This window comes from Dromiciops gliroides, chromosome 1 (genome assembly GCF_019393635.1).
Source record: "Dromiciops gliroides isolate mDroGli1 chromosome 1, mDroGli1.pri, whole genome shotgun sequence".
Taxonomy (NCBI): domain Eukaryota; kingdom Metazoa; phylum Chordata; class Mammalia; order Microbiotheria; family Microbiotheriidae; genus Dromiciops; species Dromiciops gliroides.
Window position 1 is genome coordinate 37,530,296 of NC_057861.1, and position 17,412 is coordinate 37,547,707.

Below are 17,412 nucleotides of genomic sequence, written 5' to 3' on the forward strand. Positions count from 1 at the left end.
GACATTGTATGGGATGCCCTCCGGAACCCTCTCCTAGTTTGTCAGTCTTCTTCCGAAAATGTGGTATCTGCAACTCAGCAGCATACTTCTGGTGTGGTCTGGCCAAGACCAGCCGGATGATAGGTTGGATATGAGGGATGGAGGGAGAGAGAGAGTGCATGAGGAAGCAAGGATGACAACTAGGTTAAAAAAAAAAGGCACTCATTCTCCCATAACACAATTAAATTCTTTGTTGTTTGTTTGTTGTTGTAGGCAAACCAGGTTAAGTGACTTACCCTGGGTCCTACAGCTAGTAAGTGTCTGAGGCTGGGTTTGAACTCAGGTCCTCCTGACCCCCAGAGCCAGTGCTCTATGCAGCTAAGTTCTGGGGTTTTTTTGTTTTTGTTTTTGGTTTTTTTTTGTAAGGCGATTGGGGTTAAGTGACTTGCCCAGGGTCACACAGTTAGTAAGTGTCAAGTGTCTGAGGCCAGATTTGAACTCAGGTACTCCTGAATCCAGGGCAGTGCTTTATCCACTGTACCACCTAGCTGCCCCTATGCAGCTAAATTCTTCTTTTTTTTTTTTTTGTGGGGCAATTGGGGTTAAGTGACTTGCCCAGGGTCACACAGCTAGTAAGTGATAAGTGTCTGAGGCTGGGTTTGAACTCAGGTACTCCTGAATCCAGGGCTGGTGCTCTATCCACTGCACCATCCAGCTGCCCCTGCAGTTAAATTCTTAAAGGCAGCTAGATGTTACAGTGTTAAAGCCCAGGATTTAGAGGTGGGAATACCAGAGTTCAAATCCTGTCTTAGATAAGCACTAGCTGTGGAACCCTGGGCAAGTCACTTAATCTCTATCTGACTAAATTTCTTTATCTTTAAAACCGGGTCAAGATAGAACCAACCTCCCAGGGTTCTTTGTGAGGATCAAATGACTTAACATCTGTAAAGCACTTTGCAAATCCTAAATGCTTTTTATCTTGTTGTTCAATCATTTCAGTCCTGTCCTGCCTCTCTGTGACCCCATTTGGGGTTTTTTTGGCAAAGATACTGCAGGGGGTTGCCATTTCCTTCTCTAGCTCATTTTACAGATCTCTTGAGCTCAGGAATTCTGAGCTACAGTGATCTATGGAGCACTGGTGTCCACTGGAATACAACATTAATAGTGTGAGCCCCTGAGATAATGTTGGGGAGGTTTTTGGGGGATGAAGGGACTAGGTTGCTGAAAGAATGGCTAATGGGCCCAGGTCAGAGCTGCTGTCTTATTCATGTGGAAGAATGACTGAATAACCCTGACATTTCCAGCCTAGGAAACACAAGGAGACCCAGTCTTAAAGATAAAGATAAAGATAATAATAATAATAATAACAATAACATGTAGATTGATATCTATTTATTAATAGATGAGAGAGAGAGAATGAATGAATGAATGAATGAATGAATGAATGAATGAATGAATGAATGAATGAATGAATGAATGAATGAATGAATTTTGGTGGGGAAAGAACTAACACAGAGAGTCCCAAGAATAAATCCTGTAGGGAGTGGCATGTGTGCTAAAGGGAATGCCAGGCAGTGGGGACAGCCTGTGCAAAGGCAAATCAAACGAAAAAAGAATATGCTGGCTAAGTTTGAGCTGCATCTTATATTGTCAGGATAGGGATTTGATGGTACAATCTCCAAAAAGCTGTGATTACCTTCTTCCACTTAGGAAATGTCTCTGATGCTCACACAGAAAAATAAAATCATAATCCAATGATCAGAGGAACAAAACCAGATTCTAATTCTGTATCACTTTTCTTTTCTATAGTTTTGTTAAATTATCTTTCTATTTTAGTTTCTGCTGATCAGAGAAGGATAATTTTTCTGCTTTTGGAAAGGAGAAGCATGAAAAGCATTATATGTTTTACAAAGAGCAGAAATTGTCATTATGATGCTAAATAGCATTCAGTGGATACCAGCCTCATACTGGGAATGACACAGAAAACATCACTTCTGCTATAGGTTTGGAGCATGGGCAACAGAACAACAGAATGGATTATCAGGCTCTGCCCTATCTCCATTAACCACTTATTTATTTATTTTTGTTTTTTTCTCCTACATTCTTCCTTCCATTTCCCTTCCTCCTTTCTTCCTACCTACCTTCCCTCTTTTTCTTCCTTCCTTCCTTCCTTCTTTCTTTCTTCTTTCCTTCCTTTCTTCCTTCATTCATTTGTTCCTTCCTTCCCTCCTTCTTCCTTCTTCCTCCTCCTCCTCCTCCTCCTTCTTCTCTCCCTCTCCCTCTCCCTCTGTCTCTCCCTCCCTCCCTCCCTCCCTCTCTTCCTTCTTTCCTTTCTTCTTTTTAATTTTTCTATAAATATTTACTTAGCTTTCAATGGTATTGCTACCAGTACCTACAGCCCATATTAGTAGGAGGATTTAAAAAGCTGTCACACTACAAAACATTTACTGTCCTATCTACTGAAGGCTCCTGCACATGAAACCTTGGCACATTTATTGCCCTCATAAAACTGATTAATCCAATGGCAGAGGGCATCGGTAGCCTAATGAAACACTAGGCTATGGATAGGGTTCCTCGAGGAGTTTAAAACTTTGGCTAAAAAGACAACATGTTATGCGAACAAGAGTCCTGAATTTAGAAGACACAAGAGGTTCTTTCCTGCCTCCCAGGTTTTCTAGCTGCCCAATGATGGGCAAACTTTTAAAAATCTCTTTGAGGCTATTTTCTTAGCTGAAAAAGGAGAGGAAAGGAGAGGAGAGGAGAGGAGAGGAGAGGAGAGGAGAGGAGAGGAGAGGAGAGGAGAGGAGAGGAGAGGAGAGGAGAGGAGAGGAGAGGAGAGGAGAGGAGAGGAGAGGAGAGGAGAGGAGAGGAGAGGAGAGGAAAGGAAAGGAAAGGAAAGGAAAGGAAAAAGAAAAAAGACAATAATGCCCTATCTCATGGAGTGTGGGGCAACATTAAAGTTCTGCATATAATATTAGCTATTGTTATTATTAATGGGCTGATATCCTTTCACCAGGAAAAAATAAAAACCTGAATATTTTAGTGGACAAGTTTGATATGAGTCAATGGCCTGACATAGGAAGAGGGAAGGAAGGAAACAAACATTTATTAAGCACCTACTATGTGCCATGAATTGTGTTAAGTGCCTAAAAAATATGACTTACTATGATGCTTGCAACAACCCTATGAGGTAGGTGCTATTATCATTCCCATTTTGTAGTTGAGGAAATTGAGGTACAGATTAAGTGACTAGCCTAAGGGCACATGGCTAGTAAATATCTGAGGCTGCATTTGAACATTTATCTTCCTGACTCCATGCTCAGCATTCCATCCACCATGCCAGATAGCTGCCTCTAACAGCTTTGACATAGATGTAAAAAATCCTAATTCAATTCTATAATGTTAAGAGAGAAACATGGGACCCAGAATTGGGGGTGGAGGTGGGGAGAGTGGGGGGGGGGGCAGGGCTTAGAGAACAGGTAATGATTTTACCTCTATCCTGGTTAGACCACATATCTGGAATACTATAGTCAGTTGTGAACACCAAATTTTATAAAGGTGGTTGTTATTGTTTGTCCTTTATTCTCAAGGAGGACCATGACATCGGGGAAGTGCTGTCATGGCTTGCAGTGAATTGGATTGAAGTGAGGCAGGGCTGTGCAAAGTCACCAGCCTCACTCTCTCCTCCAGAGCCATCTGGGTCCAGTGGCAAGATCTGGATCAGAATGACTGGAGATGGCCCCAGATATTTAAGGCAATTGGAGTTAAATGACTTGTCCAGGGTCACATACCTAAGTGTCTGAGGTGAGACTTGAACTCAGGTCCTCCTAACTCAGGACCAGTGCTTTTCCCACTGAGTCACTTAATTTGACTTAAAGGTTATTGACAAAATGCATGACTAGAAGAGAATGATAAAGATTGTGAAGGGTCCACAGAACACCATATGTAGAACTGATTGGGACCTTGGAGCCCATCTAACGTCACTTCTTCATTTTCTAGATAAGAAAACTGAGTCCCAGAGAACTCATATGACCCACCTTAGTTCACCATGTACAGAAAGGGTAAGAGGTTCTTTATCTGATGACCAGACTCTTAAGAGGTCCATGGATAAAATCCCAGGGGCTTGTAAACTTGAATGGGAAAATGTATATTACATCTTTGTTTTCACTAACCTGTAATGAAATGTTATTTTGATTTCTGTTTTCTACAAGCATATTTAAAACCATAATTTAAAGACATGTATCCATAGGCTTCACCAGATGGATGGCCAAAGGAGATCATGATATTAAAGGTTAAAAAAGCATTGTGTCGGGACAGCTAGGTGGCACAGTGGATAGAGCACCGGCCCTGGATTCAGGAGTACTGAGTTCAAATCCGGCCTCAGACACTTAACACTTACTAGCTGTGTGACCCTGGGCAAGTCACTTAACCCTGATTGCCTCACTAAAAAAAAAAAAAAAAAAAAAAAAAAAAAAAAGCATTGTGTCATATCTTGAAGGAAGTGGGTATGTTTGGTCTTGAAAAGAAAAGACTTAGTAGAACAGATGATTCTTAGGGGCAGGTGCTTTTTCATTTTGGGCTTTCTATCCAGGACCAGAAATAGGGTCACACATTTGTACTTAAAAATAGTCTGTTGGGGCAGCTAGGTGGCGCAGTGGATAGAGCACCAGCCCTGGAGTCAGGAGTACCTGAGTTCAAATCCGGCCTCAGATACTTAACACTTACTAGTTGTGTGACCCTGGGCAAGTCACTTAACCCCAATTGCCTCACTAAAAAAAAAAAAATAGTCTGTTTAATCAAATGTTCCTTTAATTGAAATTAGACAGATGTGATGGCTCCCTAAAAGAATTTAAAGAGTAGGATTAGGGGATATTTAAAAGGGTATTTTGCATATGCTGGGGATCTGGCTAGAAGCTCAAGGGCTGCCTGGTGGAAGAAGGGATTATTGTAGATTGATTCTGGGTGGCCTCAAGGGGTAAAGCCAGGAGCAATGGATAAGAATTGCAGTGAGGCAGATTTCGGGTAGGAATAAGTGTAAACTTCATAACAATTAGGGCCAGCCATAGTGAGATTGATAAGAAAGGGCACCCTGCTCCTGCTCCCATGATCTCCAGTTTATCATTGATTGAAAGACAGAAGACAGATACATACATATATGCATACATACAAATAAAGTAGGAAAGAAGGAAGGGTGGAAGGAAGAAAGAGATGGTTAGAAGCATGAATAGACAGATGCTAGAAAGATAAATGACAAGTGACTGAAAGATAGAAAGATGCTAAAAATATAGGTAAGTAGATAGAAATATAGAAAAAAGGAAAGGAAGGAAGAAAGGGGAAAAAAGGGGAGGGAATCATGAATAGATGAATGGACAGATGATAGAGAGATGATAGATGTAATAAAGAAAGATGATGCGGGGGCAGCTGGATGGTGCAGTGGATAGAGCACCAGCCCTGGAGTCAGGAAGACCTGAGTTCAAATTCAGCCTCAGACACTTAACACTTACTGGCTATGTGACCCTGGGCAAGTCACTTAATCCCAATTACCTCACACACACACACACACACACACACACACACACACACAAGATGATGCAAAGAAAGAAGAAAGAAAGAAAGAAAGAAGTTAGGTAGGTAGGTAGGTGGGTAGGTCAGATACATAGATGATAGATACATTTTGTATGTAGTTGTTTCATGTTGTCTCTCCATGAGCTACTAGAGGGCAGGGACTAATTTTTTTTGTCTTTCTTCCTATGCCCAGTATTTCATACAGTTCCTGGGTCTGAGTGGGTATTTAATGAATGCTTGTTGACTTGGATTGGGTCAAGAAACATTGGGTTCCTCTTTATAAGCAAAGGTAATTCACTGTTGGGTATCTCATACAAGAGCTGCTTGTTTGGGTCCGGGTTGCATTAGATAGCCTCAGGACACCTTCTACAGTGCCTTAGATTTAGTGATTCTTTCACCTTAAGGACTCAGATAAATTTCCATTTTATTCCCTGGGCCCCTAAAAGCAAATGAGATCACTGCCAGTATTTATGAGATACTGTGCTTCCTGCCATCTTTAAGTCCTGCCTGTTTTCGGCTTTGCCCTGGCTCTTTGGCAGATATGACTAAGTACTCGTAGCTTCAGTCCGGTTTCCATCAGATGGATGCCTACCGAGCAAACCTCAAACTCCAACAGTGCTGCCAGAGGATGAATGAACCAGAATGGCTAAGCCTTTGCCACTGGTCTCTCCAGGGCAGGATTAAGGGATATTGGAAAGGATATTCAGCAACTCTAGGTATCTGAGGAGGAGCTCAGAAAATCTATTTCAATCCACATTCCTGGGATAGAAACAGAAAACTCACTGGTACCACTCACCCCCAGGCAACTGGAAGATAGAATCATCTTGGTGGGGAGTATACATGGAACATTTAAACCTAGAAGGGAAGCCTGTGGTTCCAAGCCATGTGCAATGATCACCCATCTGTGTCCCCATTGCATTTCAATGAAGAGTTAGCCTACTGCCTTAAATTCATCTTCCGGCCCTCCTGGATGTCGACCACCTTACAAAATAGGCAGTAATGGTGCTTGGCTCTGCACTGTTGAACTGATTGTTGAGCCATGGTGTTTCAGCCCTGATATATTTGCATTTCTGTAGTCAGTGTAGTGATAGAGTATATCTTTATTCAGCTTATTCAACCAGAGCTGAACACATGGATAACAGCATTGTTAGTCTTGACTTCTGACACAAAGGACAGCAGTATATATGTATATGTAATATATTAATTTGAGAGCCCTGCTGCCTTTCAAGGGGAAATGTCTGGTATATGTGTGAGAATGTTTTCTCCAAACTGCCTCTTCCCTTATCTCTGTGGATTTTAGATGTGAGTCCCAGGCATCTTGATCAATATTTTTTCTTAGCCGATAGACAGGGAGACCTTTTTTAAGAGATAAAGTACCCCAATCTTTTCATATACAGCCATGACATCTCCAATTATAATGGAAAGACTTTACTATGGAGATGAAGAGAAATGCTGATTAGGAGGGATGACAGGTATAAAAATGAGATGTGGGCACTGGAGAGGTTTCTTTTCACAAGGAAATTATCTAGGGGCCATGAGAACTTTTCACTTAATTGAACAAATACTTTCAGGCATCAGAACCTTCCTCCACTCCACAAAACCCATAGGCTCCTAATTGTCAGTGTTTATAATATCTAGGAACAGCAAAAATTGGGCCTCGGGGTTCATGCTTCTTGCAAACCCCCAAATGGCTCTTGATGTAAAATTCTCTTCCAAGAAGAGAGCTCTTCGTGGAAGATGCTCTCAGGCTAGCCCGACCCAGTAGTAAGGGAGGTATACAAATAAGGGAGAGTTGGAGATGGGATCCTGGGCTTTCAGGTACCTCCTTAGTTGGCTAGGTTCTTTCCTTGTGTGTTCTGGCCTTTGATTTAAGCTTTCCCTAGGCTGGCAAAGTGGAACAGACAAAAACGTAGCCTGCTCAGCTTCCAGCCAGTGTGTCAGCCAGAGTCATAACTGCATCTTGTGCTTGGGTTGTTGGTAAGGCATATACTACAAAAGTAAGTTGCTGTTCTGAATCTCAATCTAAGAAAGACCAATGTGAGCAACAGGGCAGAGCAGTTGGCAGGATTGGGAATAATGGTTCTCCCTCTACTTTTGTAATGAAGACTAATCATCTGTTAGTTTTGGTATAACTTTAACACCTTAATTACTGGAGTCAACACATGGAAATATTGACTAAGCCTGATGCTTTTGTTGTGAAATGAAGACATAGAGAGCCAGATACATTCTCATATATTTCCATACACTTATGGCCATCGATGGCCTTAATTAAAAGAGAACACCACATGAGCCCCACCAGAGTGCTCCGCTTTGACAGTCAGCTAATAGATACAATTAGATCTTAGCAAAAAACATTTACTAAGGTAACATAGGAAGAACAAGAGCTACAAAATATCTTACCACCACCATTACCACCCAACTGGCTATAGAAAAAAATGGGCAGATACCTAGACTCTAATGTTAATAATATGATGTACATGTAGAAAACATATGTCAAAAAAAAATTTAAATTTTTTTAATTTAAAAAAAAGAAAACATATATCCAAGGTAACTTACCAGTGTTACAAGGCCTTTGTATCATTTCTCTTTTAGTAAAGTCCTCAAGCTATACCCCCTGGGTACACTATCTCTGTTGGAAAAGATGATCAATTGAATTACCAGGGTCTGTACCTCTCTATAGCATGACTCTCTTGAATCTGTGGTTCTCTACTGCCAGAAGGAGATTGTCCTCCTTGAAGCTACTTTTCCCCTTCTAGTGATTGACTTTCTGTATCCATGTCTTACAGGACTCTGGTCCTTGCTAGATGTCATGTCTCTCACTGATTGATTAACATTATTTTAAAGTGATATGGGGTGGGGGTGTGTGGAAGAGAGGAGACAGCAATCCCTTTCTCTTACTCCAAGGGTGAGTATGCTTTGGGAGCTGAGTTCTTCCCCCATATCTGGTTCTCTATCCTAGGCTACCTCAAACACTGAATAGGAACTCACGCAGAACTTAGTTTTTTGTTTTGTTTTTCTTTAAGTCTTGTAAAGGTGTGTCTGATTTTTGTTCATCCAATGATATTGCTCCCTTTCATTTCCTCTGAGAAAATATGGCCACACTTTGAAAAGGAATCATCGGAAGTTATCATCTTGTTATCCCTTTAAGATCTCATTATCTCCAGTATTTACCTTGCTTTCGGTCACTACATGGGGTATAGAGGAGAAAATCCCATTTCTCTAAACACTTTAAATGAATAACTCATTTGTTTTGACACCAGCGTGTTTTTAACCATAACACCAAAGTATCTTTGTTGAATGTATGATCTCAATGTATGATGTAAGTGATCATTCCAAAGGTGCAGATCAAAACCCAGTCATACCTTCTCATCTTCTGTGATTCTTATCCAAGTCCACCTTTAAATCCTCCATAGTAAAATTTATGTTCTGCTGTCATAGCCTTCAAGAATCCAGGTTCCCCACCTCCCATTTGCTCCCACCTCACCTTCATATATACACACACACACAGCACAGTAGATAAATCTCCAGATCTAGAGTCAGAAAGACCTGAGTTCAAATCTGGCCTCAAATACTTACTAGCTGTATCAATCTGGTCCCCTCTGTTTCCTCTACTATATAATGACTCATAATAGAACCTACCGCTTGTAAGGATTAAACAAAATAATATTTGTATTGTTATTTTTTTCTGCTTCATCAAGGAAACATCCTGTGTTTCTTAATGAAGCAAAGGGGGGAATGTAAGGAATTGATTGTGATTTGGCATTTCTGTGACCCCATCTCTGGTTGGGATTGGAGGCACTGGTGCACCCATGCACGCTGGCTCGTGCCAGACACCCACACACCTGCATGAGCCTTGCCAAATCATAATGATGGGAAGCCCGGTGAGGGCAGTCAGATGATCTTCAATGTCTGGAAGCTGGGGAGCTAGCATTTGTAGAGCTGCTTGTTATTTCTGTCAATCAGGGCTGCCAGCCAATTAGCTTGGGGTTCTGTGTGTGTGGTCGGCCCTTTTTCCTGTGAGAGAGGGGGCTTCTGGGAGAGAGGAGGGAGGAGAGAGTACTCTGGTATGAGTGGGACAGGGAGCAAGATGCTGGAACGCTGAGCAGTTGATCCTCTTCAGAACGGCTGTTTTCCGGGTGGTGGTGAGTTGTGGATTGTATATTTTTTCTTCCCCTATTCCCTTTCTCTTTATCCCTAGTTCTATTAATCTTGCTTGTGTTTTAAATTTATTCCCATTAATAAACCCTGTTTTCTTTTTTAAAGAGGCCGTTAATCTCCTTTCTTACTCCAATATTATGACAAGCTGCCCAATTAACACTCCCCATATTAAATTTGGCCCTTACAGCATAGTGCTTGGCACAGTGTCTGGCACATAATAGGTATTTACTACTTTCTTGTTTTCCTGCCTGCTGCCCTCCCTTTCTTCTTCCCCCCCTTCTTCCCTCCATTCCTTCTTTCCTTTTTTTCTTTCTTTCTTTCCTTCCTTCCTTCTTTCTTTCCTTCTTTCCTTCCCTCCTAGGTGGCACAGTGGATAAAGCACTGGCTCTCTCTCCTCTCCCCCCCCCACTCCGCCCCAGTGAATTTCTCTGGCCCTGAAGTTTGAACCCAGGACCGTTAATAAGGCCAAAATGGAGCTCAACAAGGGAGGAAAAGGTTTTGGGGTGGGCAGATGATAGAGCAAGCCATACCTCATGCATTTGTTCCATAACCTTGGTCTAGAATATCTCTGCAAACCAAAAATGGACTCCAGAAAGGAGCAGCTTGCCTAAGAAGGACTGATGTACTGAAGAATGTTTCAGGATGGGAAAACAATTGAAATGTTCAGGAGAGTTTTTCTAGGGAGAAATTTCTAGGTCACAGATTCCCTCATGTGAGGTAATATGTATGGGTAACATGGCTAGAAAATAAGTGTAGGGGGCGGCTAGGTGGCGCAGTGGATAAAAGCACCAGCCCTGGATTCAGGAATTCCTGAGTCCAAATCTGGCCTTAGACACTTGAAACTTACTGGCTGTGTGACCCTGGGCAAGTCACTTAACCCCCATTGCCCCGCAGAAAAACAAAAAAAAACAAAACAAAAACGAAGATAAGTGTAGTGAGTTCTAAACTCATCTTACTTATTCCAAGTCCAACACTCCATCCATTAAAGCACAGTGTCTGGTATACAGCAGGTGCTTAATAAATGCTTATTGATTGATTAGCTGATTAATGGGGTTGTGAATACTACAGAACATTTAGCCAGAGGAAGAAATAAATGAGGATCTCCAGATGCAGATTGTAACCCTGGCATGGAATCATAAAAGATTCACAAAAGTTGACTTCAAACAGCCAGTCATCTTTGGGAGTTCTCTTTTTGACAAGAAGTGGATCTGTTCAATTCTGTCCATCTTTTAATGATCATTTGATTCTCTCACTTATCTTTGCATCCACAGTGACTGGCACATAGTAGGCACTTAATAAATGCTTATTGATTTATGGATTAATGAGATGGTGCTTGAATCAAGCCTTAAAGGAATCTAGAGTTTCAAAGAAGTGGCAGTGAGAAGGAAATATGGTCCAAGCAGAGAGGACAGCGAGTACTTGTATCGACAGACAGAATTTTTGTTTTGTTCTTATGAGTCCTGCTGCATCCAGGCTCAGGATGATGGTTTTCATCCAAGTCATCATTATTTCTTCCTTTGCTCACTTTTCTCAACTGAGGATCTAATTCCAAACCTAGAAGCCAAATCTTGAGCAGAATAATTCACTGTAAGTCAGCTGGAGGCTAAAATTTTTATGTGTTCCCAAAACAGGTTCCTTCATTCTATTTATTGTGAAGCAGTGAGCAGATGGAAAAGTATTCCAAGAAACTGCTCCCTAAATCAGGTTTTAGGATCATAGGCTCACAGAATAGCATTTGGAAGGTACCTTAGAGGCTATATGGAACCAAGCCCATAATTTTAAAGATAAGGAAACTGAGACTCAGTGATCCTGACAGGCAGTGAGTTTATCTCATTTTGATTGTAGGAAAGGGACATTGTTGTGGTGTTTGCAGGAATGAGGCAAGAGGTGGAGTCAGGAAGATCTGAGTTTTAATCCTATCTCAGATCCTAGTTTTGTGACCCTGGACAAATCACTTAACCCTGTTGGCCTCCTTTTCCTCATCTATCAAATGAGGTGGAGAAGGAAATGGCAAACCACTCCAGAAAACCTCAAATGGGGTCACAAAGAGTCAGACACAACCGAAACAACTAATCACCTACAACAATCTCAAAGGAAAGGCACTAACAGAAAGGGGGGACTCAGAACAGGCCTCCTGTCCAATTCAGGTGGTGGTGATTAAGATCCTGCACAGTTCTTGTTCAGGTCCTTCCATTTGTCAATCTTCTATAAGGAGTCCACATATTTCAGTGCCTCATCATGACATGAGTTAACCCTGGGCTCTTGAAGACCATGCCAACAGACTTCAAGCTCTGGCAGCTTCGCCAATACTGGAAAGTCTTTGAGCGTGGCCCTGGCAACAGATTGTTCCTCCTTTCTGAGAACCAAACCAGTTAACAGTAGACAGTAGACCTATCACTAGTAGACTGGCCTCAAGAAGATATATTATTTGGCCACAGCCACCTATGAAACAAAGGAAAAATTGAAAATAGCCCTCAGTCCCGGCCAATCCCTTTCTCTGTCTTCAATTATAGTGGGAGAGGATGCCAAGAATGATATTTCTAGACTATCTATAAGCATCAACTTTTTTTAAAATAAAAAATGAATATGTCCTAACAGCATGTTCTTGATAAAGAATGGATCAAGGGTTTGTAGCAAGAACGATGGTGTTTTTGCGATGATTTTTTTCATTGTCCTTGAGGTTTTCAAGATGGTGTAGTAGATAGAATATTGGACTTGGAGTCAGGAAGAGTTGAATTCAAATCCTGTCACCAATACTGTGTGTGATCCTTGGCCACTTAATCTCTCTAGGCCTTACTTTTCTCATCTGTAACATGATGGGGTTGGAATTAATGGCCTCCAAAGTCCCATTTAAGAGGCTACTAAATAGCTCAGTGGACAAAATGGTGAACCTGGAGTCAGGAAGACCTAAGTTCCAATCTGGCCTTGGACATTTACTAGCTATGTGACTTTGGGCAAGTCACTTAACCTCCATTTGCTTTAATCCACTGGAGAAGGAAATGGCAAACCACTCCAGCATCTTTGCCAAGAAAACCTCATGAACAGTATGTTCTATGGGGTCACGAAGAGGTGGACACAACTAAATGACTGAACAACTCCCTTTCCAGCTCTGAATCCATGATCACCTGTAAAGTGAGGACATTGGGCTCCATGTCTTCTCAAATCCCTTCCACTTGCAAATCTATGATCCCATGAATATAGAAGAGGAGAGTTTGGGGTGTCTGTTTGGCAAATGAGAGAACAAAGTACTTTGCCACAGAAACAAGACATTTACTTTAAAGTACTGAAATTCAGGAAGCTAGAAGAGGACAAGAGTAACTAAGGCAGCTAGGTGGCACCATAATGGATAGAGTTCTGGCCCGGGAGTCAGGAAGATTATTCTTCCTGAGTTCAAATCCAGCTTCAGACACTTACTGTGTGACCCTGAGCAAGTCACTTAGTGCTGTTTGCCTCAGTTTCCTCATCCATAAAATGACCTGGAGAAGGAAATGACAAATCACTCCAGTATCTCTGTCAAGAAAACAGGGTCATGAAAAGTTGGACACAACTTAAAAATGACTGAACAATAATAAGAGTAACTGGGGCAGCTAGGTGGTGCAGTGGATAGAGCACCGGACCTGGAGTCAGGAGTACCTGAGTTCAAATCCAGCCTCAGACACTTAACACTTACTAGCTGTATGACCCTGGGTGAGTCACTCAACCCCAATTGCCTCACTATATATATATATATATATATATATATATATATATATATATATATATATGATAAGAGTAACTAAAAGTGAGAAGGTGTGGCTAGGTTGGGATTTGTGCCATCAACTGGTGTACCCACACTGATACAATCAGAGATCCATTAAAGCATCAAAGAGGTTAAGGTACCCTCCTGGCTAATGATAAATGGCTGTGATTGCATGCTTAATTCAGGCAACAAAGGATAGTTCTCTGAATTGTCCATATAGACATAATGAAGGTAATGTGGCCTTCAACATTCAATCTGGCCTTATTCCCTATTGCTGTCATTTCGGCAAATTGTGTACCTGTTGTGTTGCATGTAATACCTTCATGTTGAGCTTATTATGAAATTAAATTAGAATTGTGCCAATATATGAGCTAAAATAGCTACAGGAAAGGCCATAAAATCGTTAGCATGTGCACATGCATAAATACAGCATGGTAATCTTGGGGCTGCAGATGGATGTAAGATGTTGTCAGGTAGTAGCACAATATAGTTGTACTAGCAATTAGGCCGGGAAGCTTTGTGAATGCTAAACTGATTCTGCCACATTTTACACCATCCTCAACCAGTTGCTATAGAATATGGGTGTTTGCAGTTTGTTTCGGGGTCCCTATCCTCAAACATTGTAACATCCAGGAGTGCAGGGAAGAGGATGGAGAATAGGGAAGAGTGGGTTGAAAGGTGTTTTCCAACACACAGCTGTGTCTTACCCTGTAACAATTCCTGTGAACCCGAGAACCCAGGCAGCTTACAGTTCAGCCTAGCACCCAAGATTTCCTAAGCCCTTTACATTTTACCCCCTCCTAACTTACAATCTTATCTTCTTACAATTCACTCCCCTCCACATACAATACGATCCAATTTTATTGGCTTCCTTACTGTTCTGTGAATGTACCAGGGGCGGGCTAAGCATGCTGCCCATCTTGAGCCAGCTCTTAAGAGACAATTGTTAAATTTTCAGTGTTGACATTTACACCTTGGAAAACACCAATGGTACAGATCAGGGTTGGATCTATTGTTTTATTGATTGGCTACGTGATGGGCAAAATAGTAATAATTCAGATGAAATTTTAAAGTGTGTCATGTACATTTTGTTGCAGAGCCAGTTATTAAACACATACCAGCATGTTCCTGCATGTGACCCTCCATTTCCCCCCTCCAGGTGTTTGCACTGGCCAGGCCCCATGCCTGACATGGTCTCCTTCTTCTCCTTCCTTAACTTTCCTTCTAAACTCAGCTTCTGCTAGAGGTCTTTCTTGGTTCCCCCAGCTGCTAGTGCCTTTTCTCTATGGTTACTTTTCATCTACACTTTATTTACATTGACTGTACTATTTGCTTATTGTTCTTCCCATGAGAATGTAAGCTCCTTGAAAAAAAGATTATTCGGACCCTTTTGTTGGTTTTTTTTTGGTGGGGGGGTTGGTATCCCCAGTTCTTAGCTTAGTGCTTGGCATGAATTAAACACTTACTAAATCCCTGATGACTGGTTGATTGGCTCAATAGAGAAGTCCAACAATGGGTCAAGGGAAAGGAGAGGTACACAACTTTGGGGAAGGCCCTGCAACATTCTGTCCTCACAGATGACCACCAACTACCTAAAGCACAAAATGGAAGAAATGTGAAAGTGAATATACAAAGACTGGTGGACAGGTTTTTAGGTTAATAAATAACTGAAGGCAGTGTAGTATACTGGAAAGAGCTCTCCACTTGGGATCAGAATACCTGAGTAAATTGGAAGCTCAACTTGGAATCAGAAGGCCTAGTTGCAAAGGAAAATATCACAGTATATAAAGCACTGGGCCATGAGTCAGAAAACCTCATCTTTATGAGTTCAGATCTGGCCTCAGACATTTCCTAGCTGTGTGACCCTGGGCAAGTCACTTAACCCTGTTTGCCTCAGTTTCTTCATCTGTCAAGTGAGCTGGAGAAGGAAATGGCAAACCATTCCCCATATGTCTGCCAAGAAAACCCTAAATGGGGTCCTAAGCTCAAGAGATCCACCAGTCACAGCCTCTGCAGTGGCATGGCCACTATGCCTGGCCCAAATTTGCCTTTATTTACCTTCTATTATAATCTTATTCCGCACTCTGGAAGAAGAGCAATGAAGATTAAGTGACTTGCAAGCCCCATGGTCACAAAGCTAGTAAACGTCAAGTGTGTGACACCACATTTGAACTCAGGTCCTCTTGAACCCAGGGCTAGTGCTTTATCCATTGCACTACCTAGCTGCTTCCATAAATAAGATATTTTTAGCATAATAATATGTTTTTAGGGTGGGCAATGAGGGTTAAGTGACTTGCCCAGGGTCACACAGCTAGTAAGTGTCAAGTGTCTGAGGCCGGATTTGAACTTGGATCCTCCAGACTCCAGGGCTGGTGCTTTATCCACTGCACCACCTATAATAATTTTTAAAAGCCAGAGCTTCCCTACCTTCAGATCAGATTGAAGGCTTCATATATCTTATATTTTTATGTTTTTGGTTTTTTTTTGTAGGCAATGGGGGTTAAGTGACTTGCCCACGGTCACACAGCTAGTAAGTGTCAAGTGTCTGAGGCTGGATTCGAACTCAGGTACTCCTGAATCCAGGGCCGGTGCTTTAACCACTGCACCATCTAGCTGCCCCTATCTTATATTTTTAACTACATATGTATATGTTGTCTCCTTCATTAGACTGTAAACTCCTTGAGATCAGGGACAATTTTTACTTTGTATTTTCCTTCTCAGCTCTTAGAAAAGTGCCTGGTAGTTAATAAGTTCTTACTAAATATTTGTTGATTGATTGATTGATTGATGAGTCCCTGTTCCCTGGCATCAAAGATAAATTTAAACCACCAGAAGGTAACAACCAAAAGAGGTCAGTGTTTGTTAAGTTGAATTGAAAAGTGAAAAAGAAAATCACTTATCAAACTTTCTAAGCCTGAAATGCAGTTTGAGTGTAATTTTCACAATAGATCTGAGAGTGGGAGAGAGGGTTTGTTCCAGATGATTCAGTGGCTGCTGTTCTTAGACTGTGTTAGAGGCAGAGAATTATGTTTGGGAAAAGAGGATGAATCTCAAAGGCATATGGACCCACACAAATGGAGAATATAAATAAACTTCTAAAAAGAAATTGCAGTGATCAAGGGGATCATAGAATTGCCCCTGTCTTGGGAACTGCTGCAAACCCTTTGGTTTTCATGCCCTCAAACTCTTCCCCAAATAATAAATCATCTTCAACCCCAAGGTTTGAACTAGTTGAAAGGAAAGAAGGAAGGGAAGCAGGGAATGAGAGAGGGAAAAAGGAAGGAAGGAAGGAAGGAAGGAAGGAAGGAAGGAAGGAAGGAAGGAAGGAAGGAAGGAAGGAAGGAAGGAAGGAAGGAAGGAAGGAAGGAAGGAAGGATGGATGGATTTGTTAAATGCCTATTACGTGATGACAGACATTGTGCTAAGTGCCTTACAAATTTTATCTCATCTGATCCTTACAATAATCCTGGGTGGTAGATGCTTTTATTATCCCCATTTCACAATTGAGGGAAATGAGGCAGACAGTTTAAATTGTCATATCCAGGGTCATACAGCTAGTTAGTGTCTGAGGCTGGATTTGAGCCCAGGTCTTCCTGCCCCTGAGCCACCCACTTGCCTCCTCAGCAGCTATAGAATTAATTAATTAATTGATTGATTAATTAATAAAAGAACATGTTTTAAATATTTCCTATGTGCCAAGCACTTGCTATGCATTTGGAATAAAAGACAAAAGCAAAGACAGCCTCTGACCTCGAGGAGCTTACATTCGAAAAGGGGAAGACAACACCTATAGGGGAGTAATGCCCAGGGAGAAATGTTTTGTTTGGGGAAGTTATATAGAAAGTAGAGTCATTGGGGACTATGTTGAGTCTTCATTTCCGGGAATAAGAATAGAGTTGGTTTAATTATGATTCCAGATTCATAAAGGAGATCAGGGGACTGAAGGTATGTGCTGTAGGTGGCATGGCAGG

At 41.6% G+C, this 17,412-nt stretch overlaps 1 protein-coding gene across 1 annotated transcript in view; it reads left to right on the forward strand.

Annotated features, from left to right (window-relative positions):
* The window catches only part of TMEM132C (transmembrane protein 132C), a 541,367-nt gene that overhangs the window by 280,706 nt on the left and 243,249 nt on the right, over positions 1-17,412 (forward strand). The gene's annotated exons all lie outside the window — the stretch shown is intronic.